Source organism: Zalophus californianus, chromosome 3 (genome assembly GCF_009762305.2).
Source record: "Zalophus californianus isolate mZalCal1 chromosome 3, mZalCal1.pri.v2, whole genome shotgun sequence".
Taxonomy (NCBI): Eukaryota; Metazoa; Chordata; class Mammalia; order Carnivora; family Otariidae; genus Zalophus; species Zalophus californianus.
In genome coordinates, this window is record NC_045597.1 from 190,613,573 (window position 1) to 190,625,580 (window position 12,008).

The 12,008-nt window shown below is 41.8% G+C and overlaps 1 protein-coding gene across 1 annotated transcript in view; it reads right to left on the reverse strand.

Moving 5' to 3' along the window:
• Positions 1 to 12,008, reverse strand: part of ASB18 (ankyrin repeat and SOCS box containing 18) — a 61,208-nt gene that overhangs the window by 25,424 nt on the left and 23,776 nt on the right. The gene's annotated exons all lie outside the window — the stretch shown is intronic.

Consider the following 12,008-nt stretch of genomic DNA (forward strand, 5'->3'; position numbering starts at 1 on the left):
GCTATTATGAATGAAGCTGCTATGAACATCGTTTTTAAAAACATATTTTATTTATTTGAGAGAAAGCACGAGCAGGGGGAGGAGCAGAAGGAGAGGGAGAAGCAGACTTCTCACTGAGCAGGGAGCCTGATGTGGGACTTGATCCCAGGACCCTGTAATCATGACCGGGGCCTAAGGCAGATGCTTAACCTACTGAGCCACCCAGGTGCCCTGCTATGAACATCTTTGTGTAAATCTTCTTGAGGACATATTTTCTGATTTCTCTTGGGTAAATATCTAGAAGTGGAATTGCTGGCAGGTGTATATTTAACTCTAAAAGAAACTGCCAAACATTTTTTGAAGTGATTATATTTTTATACACTCCCAACAATAGTGTCCATGAGTTCTGGTTGTTCGGCATTCTTGCTGATGTTCAGTATTTGTCAGGGGTTTTGACTTTAGCCATTCCAATGGGTGTGAAACAGTGAATTTTTCCTTGTGGTTTTAATTTGCATTTCCCCATGACTAATGATGTTGAGCACCTTTTCATTTGCTTATTGGCCATTTGTATATCTTTCTTCAAGTGTCTGATCAAAGCTTTTGCCCTGAGGGTAAAGGTTTGATTCAGCCTGTATTACCTCTTTTCATTCCTGACAATGAGTTGTAGATGTTCAAATAGGACTTGGCAAGTGACCAGAAAGCGGACACATCTGCCTGAGAGGCCGTCCAGGGTGGGGGGAGGGGAGTACACCTGTGATAGTACGTGTCTGAAAGGTGGTGGCTAGATAACCGAGTTTTTGAAAAGAACTTAGGTGGGGACGCCTGGGTGGCTCAGTCGTTAAGCGTCTGCCTTAGGCTCAAGGGAGAGGGGATCTTTCAGCGTTGGTCCTTCTTACAACACTTGGCTTTTGACAATTTCCACCGTGTGCCACCTTACTAGCAAAACATGGGCCTTCGATGAGCCTCAGTTTCCTGATCTGCAGACTGGGGATAACCATGCCTTGAAGGTCTGCTGGAGGACTGTAGGAAGTAAGACAGTTGCAAGTGCTCAGGAATGTGTGATGTTCTGCAAATAATCAAATCACCCGATGGGGTCATCCCCTCTCTGACACCTTGCTCTTCAATAGCCTTCTGCTGCTTCAAACTCCTGTTGGATCAGACCATGTTTTCTCCCCTCAATAAATCACTCACTCATCTAGGGTGTGGAAAGTGTGGACAATTTTCTGGATTATGTATCAATGCCCGAGAGCCTGGCACCTTATGCAGGTAACTCTTCCTGTTATTCGGTGGAGACTTTTGGGGTTGGTGTGGGGACTTTGAACAGTTTTCCGTGCTTGAACCTGACCAGAGTGTGCCTTTCTTGCCTCAGGAAACATAATACCCTCTTTCTCTCTGCTCAGATTTCAGCCTGCCTGGTCTGAACTAGAAAAGCATTGTCCAGTGATTTTCTTCAATGATTTTAAAGGTAATTAGCTGCTTTCTCAGGTCCAACGCTGGCTTATGAATTATTTTTTATTAAGTTAAATTAATCCAGCTGGGACAAAAAAAGTAAACACGCGTGCTTTTTACACATGTTCGTGAAGGAAGCGAGTCCTCCTCCCTTCTATTTAAGTCAAGATAACTTTACATGAAAAAAAGAATCAGGACTCTACTAATTCTTTTCTCATTTTAATTATTTCAGAATTTAAAAAAGGGTCACAAGAGGAGTCTGATAATAAATAGGGCGAGGCTGACATGCAGGCTACTAACGTGAAGAGAGTAACTTTACTGGAAGTTTTCTTTTTGGGAAAATCTCTTCAAAAGGCTCCTAGATTAAAGCTTCGATATCCCTTTTTGTGTGTTGAATTCTGAATTCTGAAGCTTGCTGGTTGGAAGGAAGCACAGATAATTTTTCTTTTTTAATCCCAGGAACTCAGAGATTCAAAGGTTTTAAAGTCCTGCACCCATGGTGAATTGCTGACTAAAAGGGGTTGGAGCAGAAGTGGGTCCCTAGGTGTGGAGACCATTGTCATCAAGAGTAAGAAAATGAAATGGCTCTGTATGTAGGTCAACGACCCCCTCTCTACTGTAAGGTAAAAAAATTAAGGATGACCTAAAATCTACTATGTATAAAAAGATTCTGGAGAAAGTAGCTCTTTCTTGTCAAAGTGATAATATGTTTATACTACCTGAAGCCAGACCTCCTCGGAGTCTAACTTTAGGGGGACTCTTTAGAGCTGAAAAGCTGTGGTCGAAACCCCAAGCCCTTTCTGACATCTATTACCTTTTTATCCTTCAAGGTAGTTGGCTATGTTATTGTAGAGGTGTTCAATGGAATCCACCAGCATTTCCCATTATAATCATTGATATCGAAGGGATTCTCAGTCAGCTGTTGCATAGTTCAGCCTGAACTTCTGGTATATTCATCACTTATCTCAAACTTTCCCCCACTAACCAGGACTTAAATAAGTCAAGACTGTCAAATGAAAGCACCAGGGAGAAATAGTCACATAGAGAGATACGTAGAGGCAGAAGAGAAATGAGAAGAAGAGGAGGAGAAAGAGGAAGACAAAAGAAAAGAGATTTAAAAAGCTCCACATTAATACAGAGGCATTTTAAAAGTCCTTATTAAACCATCTTCTGGACCTGTATGATTTCTGAAAAGCCAGCTCAAGCCAGGAAATTAGTTCTTATCACACAGTGTATAAGCTGCAGCTCTAGTGATCTGCATACATCTCAGATCTTTATGATATCCAAATGTGAGCTTGGTGGCTTATTGGAAGAGCTATTGATGGGAGTCACAATAATTTGTACTCTGAGTAGGTGTTTCTATCTCATTTTCTTAGTAAAAAGCAATACTTTTCTAATATTGTAAAATGGGAGGTTGGAGCCTAGGGTGTAAAGCCAACTTGGTTTTAAAAACTCTTCTTATTTTAAAATTATTTTAGATTTATAGAAGAGTTGCAAAGGTAGCACAGAGAATTTCCAAATGCCTCTCACCCAGCTTCCCCTAAAGTTAAGCTAGAAAGTGGAGAATGCCTGCAGCTGAGGACAGAAATGGATCACAGGGTTTGAACTTACCAACATGATTGGCAAACACTGAACTGCTTGACCTCTCAAAGGACCTCTGGGCTCCCAGACTGGGGCTCAGTGAAGGGGTCCTAGACAGAGCCCAGTGGACTCAGAATTGAGGAGCTGGATCTAGGAGTCTGGGGAAGCCAAGGCAGGTGGCGTTTGCAAGGCAAAGTACCTGGCAGGGGTGTCTTCACAGAGAAAGAACTTTGCAGAGGGTCCCCCTGAGTATGCATTTGAGCACTGATTAGTGTATGTGTGTGAGGGAACTGCTCAAGACTGGGGAAATAGTCCCCCAAAAGGGCTAGAGGGAATTGTGCTCATAGCATGTACGGGTTCAGGAATAGTGCCTGTTCTCAACAACCAGAGTGTAAAACCTCAGAAATAATGGGGCATGGCTTAGAGTACTAAGAAGGGTGTTGTCTCAGTAGTGGGGAAAAAAATTAACCTTAGACTAAATACTGCTCTGATCAAGACCCAGAAAGATTATAAAGTTTTTCAAAATAACTTTACATTCCAGGGCAGAGATCAAGAATATTGATAGGGATACAAAAATATCCAGCACCCGGTGAAATAAACAAAGGGAAAAAAAAAGAAACTGACCTAGATGACAGAATTAGTAGATAGGTAAAACAGTTATTACAATTATTTCCATATGTTTGAGAAGCTAGAGGAAAGACAGAACACATTAATGTTTGGAAAGATGTGTTCCATCTTCCACAAATGTGTGGAAGATATAAAAGAGACTTAACATTGGACTTCTAAAGTTGGAAACCATGACTGAGATGAAAAATACACTGGATGGGAATAATGGTAGATTAGGTATTTTAGAAAAAAAGATAAACTAAGTACAGAAGAAAAAAATGAACAGAGCATCAGTGAGCTGTGCAACAACTTTGAATGGTGTCACATACATGTAATTGGAGTCCCCGAAAGAGAGGAGGGGATGGTACAGAAAACATGTGAAGAAATAATTGCCAAAATTTTTCCCAATTTGATCAAAAGTATAAGCCCACAGATGCAAGAAACTCACTGAATCTCGAGGACAAGAAACATGAACATCGAAACACATTATTATCAAATTGCTTATAATCAGTGATAAGGAGAAAAGAGTTAAGCTAGGAAAAGGGCATTATTACAAAAGAACAAACGTAAAAAAGACAGATTTCTCATTTAAAAATGGAAGTTAAAATATAGTGGAGCTGTGTCACTGAAGGAAAAAAACTCTGCCAACCCAGAATTCTCTACCTAAAAAAGCACCTTTCAAACACTCAGGGGAAATAAAGACCTTTTCAAACATACAACATACACTGCAAGGATTCACCACCAGCATATCTTCCCTATAAGAACTATTAAAGATAGCCCTTCAAGCAGAAGGAAAATGATACTAGATGAAATCTTTGATCTATACAAAAGGATGAAGGAAACTGGAAATAGGAACTCCCTGGGTAAGCATAAAAACTTTTTTCTTATTATTTCAATATATTTAAAAAATTATTGACTAGTTGAACAAAAACAGTAACAAGTTATTGTGGGACTTATACGTAGAAGTAAAATACGTGATACCAATAGCACAAAGGCTAGGAGGAGAGAAATGGAAGTATACTGTTGTACTATATGTGAAGTAGTATGGCATTACTTGAGTGCAGACCGATAAGGTAAAGATGTATACTATAAACCAAAGCAACTACTAAAATAACACAACAAAATATTGTATAGGTTAAGCCAAAACAGGAGATACAACGGAATCACAAAAAATCCTCAATTTTTTAAAAAAGATTTTATTTATTTATTTGAGAGAGAGAGAGAGCAGGGGCAGGAGAGAGGGACAGAGGGAGAGGGAGAGCAGATTCCCCGCTGAGCAGGGAGTCTGATGTGGGGCTTGGTCACAGGACTCCGGGATCATGACCTGAGCTGAAGACAGAGCTTAACCAACTGAGCCACTCAGGTGCCCCCCAAAATCCTCAATTAATACAGAAGAAGGTGGAAAAAAAGAAGAGAAAGGGAACAAAGAATGGATAGAAAAAAAAATAGCAAGATGTTTGATTCAAACCTAGCCATGTCAAATCACAGTAGATGTAAATGCTTTAAGCATCCCATTAAAAGGCAGAGACTATCAGACTGGATTTAAAGAAAGATCCAATTATAAGCTGCCTACAAGAAATCCACTTTAAAAATTCAGACACAAAGTGAGATTGGACTTCAATCAATTGTCAGCAAGAAACTGAGACCCTCAGGGGCGCCTGGGTGGCACAGTCAGTTAAGCATTGGACTTTTGGTTTCGGCTCAGGTTGTGATCTTCGGGTTGTGGGATGGAGCCCTGTGTTGGGCTTCTCGCTCAATGCAGAGTCTGCTTAAGTTTCTCTCTCCCTCTCCCTCTGCCGCCACCAAGCACTCTCTCTCTCTCTAAAATAAATAAATAAAGCTTAAAAAAGACCCCTGAGACCTTCAGTCCACAGTCCCTGAGGAACTGAATCCTGCTGATGACCCTATGAGTGTGGCAGCAGATTTTTTTCCAATTGGTTCTTCAGATGAAACCCCAGGCCTTGATGACATCTTGATTGCAGTCTTGTGAGTGACTCTGAAGTAGAGAACCCAGCTAAGCCATTCCCAAACTTTTCACCCACAGAAACTTTGAGGTAATAAATGTGTGTTGTTTCAAGTCTCTAAGTTTGTGGTGATTTTTTTTTTAAGTAGGCTCCAAGTCCAACATGGGGCCTGAACTCATGACCCTGAGATTAAGACCTGAGCTGAAATCAAGAGTTGGGGGCTTAAATGATTGAGCCACCTTGGCGCCCCTGTGGTGATGTTATGCAGCAATAGAGAACTAATATAGATGGAAAAAGATATACTAATGATAACACTGTTCAGAAGCAATTTATATTAACATCAGACTAGATATATTAATATGAGACTAAGTAGTTTTTATTTTATTTTATTTATTTTATTATTTTTAAAGATTTCATGTATTTGACAGAGAGAGACACAGTGAGAGAGGGAACACAAGCAGGGGGAGTGGGAGAGGGAGAAGCAGGCCTCCTGTGGAGCAGGGAGCACAATGTGGGGCTCCATCCCAGGGCCCCAGGATCATGACCTGAGCCGAAGGCAGACGCTTAATGACTGAGCCACCCAGGCACCCAAGACTAAGTAGTTTTTAAAAAATTAATTTATTTTATTTTTAAAAGATTATTTATTTGAGAGAGAGAGAGAGCAAGAGAGTGCAGGGTGGGGAGGGGCAGAAGGAGAGGGAGAAAAGAATCTCAAGCAGACTCCACACCAAGCATGGAGCTGACATGGGGCTCGATCTCATGATCCTGAGATCACGACCTGAGCAGAGTTGGATGCCTCACAGACTGAGCCACCCAGGCGCCCCAGGACTAAGTAGATTTTAGAGCAAAGAATATTACTGGGTGTCATATGCAACTGATGAATCACTAGATACTACCCCTGAAACTAATCATACACTATATGTTAACTAACTTGAATTTAAATAAAATCTAAAAAAAATGATAGAGGCCAGTTCTTCAAGAGGACATAACTGCTAAACATCCATGTATCTAATAACAGGGCTTCAACATATTTGAAGCAAAAACTGATAGAACTGTAGAGAGAAACAGACAAATCCACGACTGTAGTTAGAGATTTCAACACCTCTCTTTCAATAACTTGTAAAATAAGTGCGCAGAAAATCAGTAAGGATATAGAAGACTTAACACTAGGCAACTTGACTCAGTTGACATTTATAGACTACTTCTCCCAACAACAATTCCTTTCTGGTGTACATGGAACATTTGCTAAGACCGAATATATTTTGTATAATAAAAGAAGACTCAAATTTAAAAGGAGCAAAGTGATACAAAGTAAGTTCTCTAATCACATGGAGTTAAATTAGAAATCAATACTAGGTCTCTGGAAAATACCCAAATATTTGAAAACTAAATAACACACTTCTACATAATTATGGCTCAAAGAAAAAAAATAAAAAGAAATTAGAAAGAATTTAAAACTAATTGAAAGTGAAAATATGACATTAAAATTTGTGAGATTTTGCTAAAGTAACACATAGGGGGGCATGTATAGCACCAAAAGCATATATAAGAAAATTAAAAAAAAATCATCAAATCAATGACATTAGTTTCTATCTTCAGAAATTAGAAAAAGGAGAGCAAATGAAATTCAAGATAATCAAAGAATGGAGGGTAAGGAAGGCCACCAGGGAAGTTAGTGAAATAGAAAACAGTAAAACCAACCAACCAACCAACCAATGAAATCAAAAGCAAGACTGATCAGGGAAGAAAATAAAAGAAACGATATAATGAATTCCAATATCATGAATAAGAGTGGTGATATTACTATAGGTTCTACAGATTAAAAGGATGATAAGAACAATTTATGCCAATAAATTCAACAATGTAGATGAAAGAGCTAAATCTTTTCAAAGATACAAGCTATCAAAGCTCACTCAAAAAGAAAGAAATATTTTGAGAAGTACTATAGCTATTAAAGAAATTGAATTAGTAGTTAAAAAGCCTCACAAAGAAAACTCCAGGCCCAGATAGCCTCACTGATGGATTCTACTAAACATTTAAGAAAGAAATAACAATTTTATACTAGCTCTTCAAGAAAATAGATAAGGAAGAGACACTTTCCAACTCATTTTTGAGACCAGCATTACTCTGACACCAAGACCAGAAAAAGACATTACAAGAAAAGAAAATTATGGACAAATATCTTCCATGAACACAGATACAGATTAAATTTTTTTCCATCTAATGAAACTCAAGAATTTATTAAAAAGGATAATACTCATAGACTGTAGTTTATCTCAAGAAGGCAAGGTTGGTTTAACATTTGAAAAACAATCACTGTAAATCATCATCATCATAACAGACTAAAAAAACACACCATATGATCATCTCTAAATGTGCAGAAAAGGCATTTGAGAAAATTCTATATCCATTCTTAATAAAAACTCTCAGCAAGCTAGGAATAGAAGGGAGCTCTCTCGATCTGAAAAAGTTCAGCTACAAAATCCAACATCTAATATCGTACTTAATGGGGGAAGACGTAAGGCTTTCCTCTAAGATCAGGAATAAGAAAAGTTTTCTGTCCCTTACTACGTCTATTCATCATTGCAATGGAGGCTTTAGCCAATGCTATAAAGCCAGAAAAGGAATAAAACGCATCAATTGGAAAAGAAGTAAAACTGTTTATTCAAAGATCACATGGCTGCCTACATAGAAATCTTATGGAATTTACAATGAGTTATGAGAACAATTAGTGAGTTTAACAAGGCTGCAAGATACAAGATCAATATGCAAAAAATAAATTATTATTTTATATAATAGCTACATATGATAAAAATTTAAATTTAAAAAATACCATTTACAAAGCACCAAAAAAATAAAAAAAAATATTTAGGGATAAATCTGACAAATATGCACTAGTCCCATACACTGAAAACTAAGAAACAGCAGAGAGAAATTAAAGACGTAAAGAAATGGAGAGCTTTATTGTGTTTGTTATATCAATTCTCCCCAAATCTATAGATTGATCCACAGATTCATAGCAATCCCAGTGAAAACCTTGCAGCCTTTTTTGTAGAAGCTGACAAACTGGTTTTTAAAATTTATATGGAAATGCAAAGAGCTAGGATAGCCAAGAACAACTTTGACAATGAACAGTGCCTGAGAACTTCTACTACCCGACTTCGAGATTTCTTCTAGAGCTATAGTATGTAATACAAGTGGTACTGGTGTCAACATTGACAAAGAGATCAACGAAATAGAATACAAATTCTGTCATGGAGCCCCGGCAACCTTGTATGTATCCACATAGGCCATGCAAGTGAAAGTCTTGACCCACTGCTGATCTAAGTCTTGGCAGGACACTCTGTGATCTTTATGGATGGGAAGGTTGTAAGGTGCTGCTGTAAGGCCATTGTCCACTTGCCTCCCTATCATAAGAGTTTTTCATCATCTTTTGGGTTCTGATGAGGCTTGGGACTTCCTGCCTTGCCTCCTCAGAGTGGAGCTGCAGACTATAGAGCCATTCAGCTCAAGTCTATAGTTGGCTGCTCGGCAACTGGATATCCTACAACTCACACAGCTAATCATCTGGCCCCTTTCATTTAGGTGTTGGCCTTCCTGATGTGTGGGGGGAAGAGGTGGCACCTTTGGCTATTCCTCTCTTCACTGCTTCTATAGGTGATAAATGGTCTGAATTTAAGGGTGGCTCTTTGGGTCTTTACCAACTGAAACAGTCAGACCTTGTCCTGTCCTGTGTGTACATGACAAGAGAGTCCAGAAAGAAACCCACACATATAATCAGTTGATTTTAGACAAAAGTACAAAGGCAATTCAGTGGAGAAAGGAAAGGCTTTTTGACAAATGGTGCTGGAACAATCGGACATCCATGTGCAGAGAAAAAAGCTTCAATCCATACCTCACACCATATCCAGAAATTAACTAAAAATGGATCACAGACTTAAATGTAAAATATACAATTATTAAATTTATAGAGGAAAATGCAGGAGGAAATGTTTGTGACCCTAGGTTAGGCAAAGATTTTTTTTTTGACGTATAATAACCCAAGATAATCCCCAAAAGAAAAAATTGATAAGCTGGATTCCACCAACATTAAGAATCGCTGTTCTTCAAAACACACTTTTAAGAGAAGAAAATATAACCCATAGATCAGAAGATAATATTAACAAATTACATGTCTGATGAGGGACTTGCAGCCAGAATATATAAAGAAATCTTGAAATTTAAGAAGAAAACAGCCCAATTTAAAAACACGGGCCCAAGGTTTAAAGATACTTCATTAAAGCGAATATATGGATGTCAAATAGGTACATGAAAAGCGGCTCAACGTCACTTGTCATTAGGGAATTTCAAATCAAAGCTACAATAGTGTAGCTTTTCTACACACCTATTAAAATGTCCACAATTAAAGAGTGATCATACCAAGGACCACTGAGGATGTGAAGGAACCAGAACACCATTGGAGGGAATGTAACATGACCCAGCCACTTCGGAAATCAGTTTGGCAGTTTCTTAAAAGGTGACCTTTTAATCATATCATAGGAGTCAGACATTCCAATCCTAAGCCTACATCCAGAAGAAAGGAAAGCATACACCCCTACCAAGGCTAGTACGCAAATGTTCATAGCAGCTGTTTTTGTTATGGCCTCGGACTGGAAACAATCAAATGTCTTTCAACATGTGAATGGATAAACACATTGTGGTATTCCCAGATCACAGAAGACCACGGAGCAATGCAAAGGAGTGAATTGTGGATCCGTGAAACAACATGATGAATCTCGAAGTAATTATGTTGCACGAAAGAGACCAGACAAAATAGAAAAGTCTGGCAAACTCAGACTAAATTAGAGTGACAAAAAAGCAGATCAGCAGGATAATGGAAGAGGTAACAGTGGGGCAGGGAACCTTCTGATGGGGATGGGTGTGTGCACTATCTGGATTGTGGGGATGGTTTCATGAATGCATATATATGTCCACATTTATCAGATCCCACACTTAAAACGTGCAGTTTACTGTATGCCAATCACACCTGAGTAAAGTTACTTACAAAAATACATTGTTAGAATATTGTTTCCTTCAGTCGCTCTGAAGACCTGGTGGTCCTCGAGCCTTTCTGAGTCCCTGTTCTCCTCTAAAGCGATACTGGTAGGTGGTGCCCCTCCTTGGGTCACCGAGAGCCCAATAGCCCTCCCTGTCTGCTCTTACAGTGGTGATTTTATTTAATCCTCACCCCAGTGATAGAAGAAATGATAACCCCAAGGGCAGGGACTAGAACATTTTGACTAAAGAAGTGTCAAGATGACAAAATGCAAGCCGAGAAACCCAAGCGTAAGTCCTGTGCTACGACGCAGTGGCCCCCCCACCCCCCCCGCGGCCTCTCCCGGGCCCTCGTGGGCCCCGTGGGGACAGACACCCTCCAAGGTCAGCCGCGGGGCTGGACAGGCTGCTGCAGACCTTGCAGAACCCCGGCGCCTGGGCAGGCTGAGGGCTCGGTGGGCTGTGGTGCCCCCGCAAAAGCCGGGGACAGCTCGGCTTCCTGTGGGACTCCGAAGCCCCGCCCGAGGAGCTAACCATTTATGTCACACTGTGACAATTATTCTGCATAAAATTATCATTAAAAACCCTAATTTTTCAGCCTCCAACCCCGCCAGTGGCCTTTTAGCATTCTTCAGCGCCGGCGTCTGCAGGCCTGTGATCACCGCGCTCATTACCTCGGTGTGGCGCCTCCCGCCTCGCGCTCGCAATCAAGCGCTAATTATACCCGCCCGGGGGCCGGGGGCCGGGGGCCGGGAGGTCTGGGTCCGGGGTCCGGGGTCCCGGGCCCTGGGCCGGGAGGAGGATCAGTACAGTCCCGGGGCGTGGGGGGCCCTGGGTCTGGGGTCTTAGGAGTTCGGGTGTGAGTCGCGAGGCAGGGGCAGGGGTAGGGGCTCAGGTCGGTCCGGGGTCCCGGGTCAAGGATCAGGGGTTCAGGGTCTGGGTGGGGTGGTGGGGGCCGGGGTAGGGACCAAGGGCGGGTCGCGGTCCGCGGTCAGGGCGGGTGACCAGATGGAGCGGGCCATGTGGCCGCTGCGGGGTCCCGCGTCTGGGTGGGGTCAGGATTCAGGAGGTGTCTGAGGTCCGCGGCCAGGGCCCGGGACCAGCTGGGTTCTGCAGCGGTGTTGGGTGGGGGGGGGGCGGCCACAGGGTCTGGGGGCGGAGTCTGGAGGTGGGGTGGGGCTGGCTGGGTTCCGGAACGGCGACAGCGGCCCGGGTCCGGATTCGGGGTAGGGTGAGGACGCGGGGTGTGCCCGTGTCCTGGGGCATGGGCCGAGGCTGGATGCAGGGTCCAGGGATGGGGCGGGGCGCCGTTGGGTCCTGAGGCGGGACCTGCGGGGCCTGGGGGCGGACCCAGGAGGCGGAGCCAGGGGCGGAGGGGCGTGGCCGGCTTCTGGA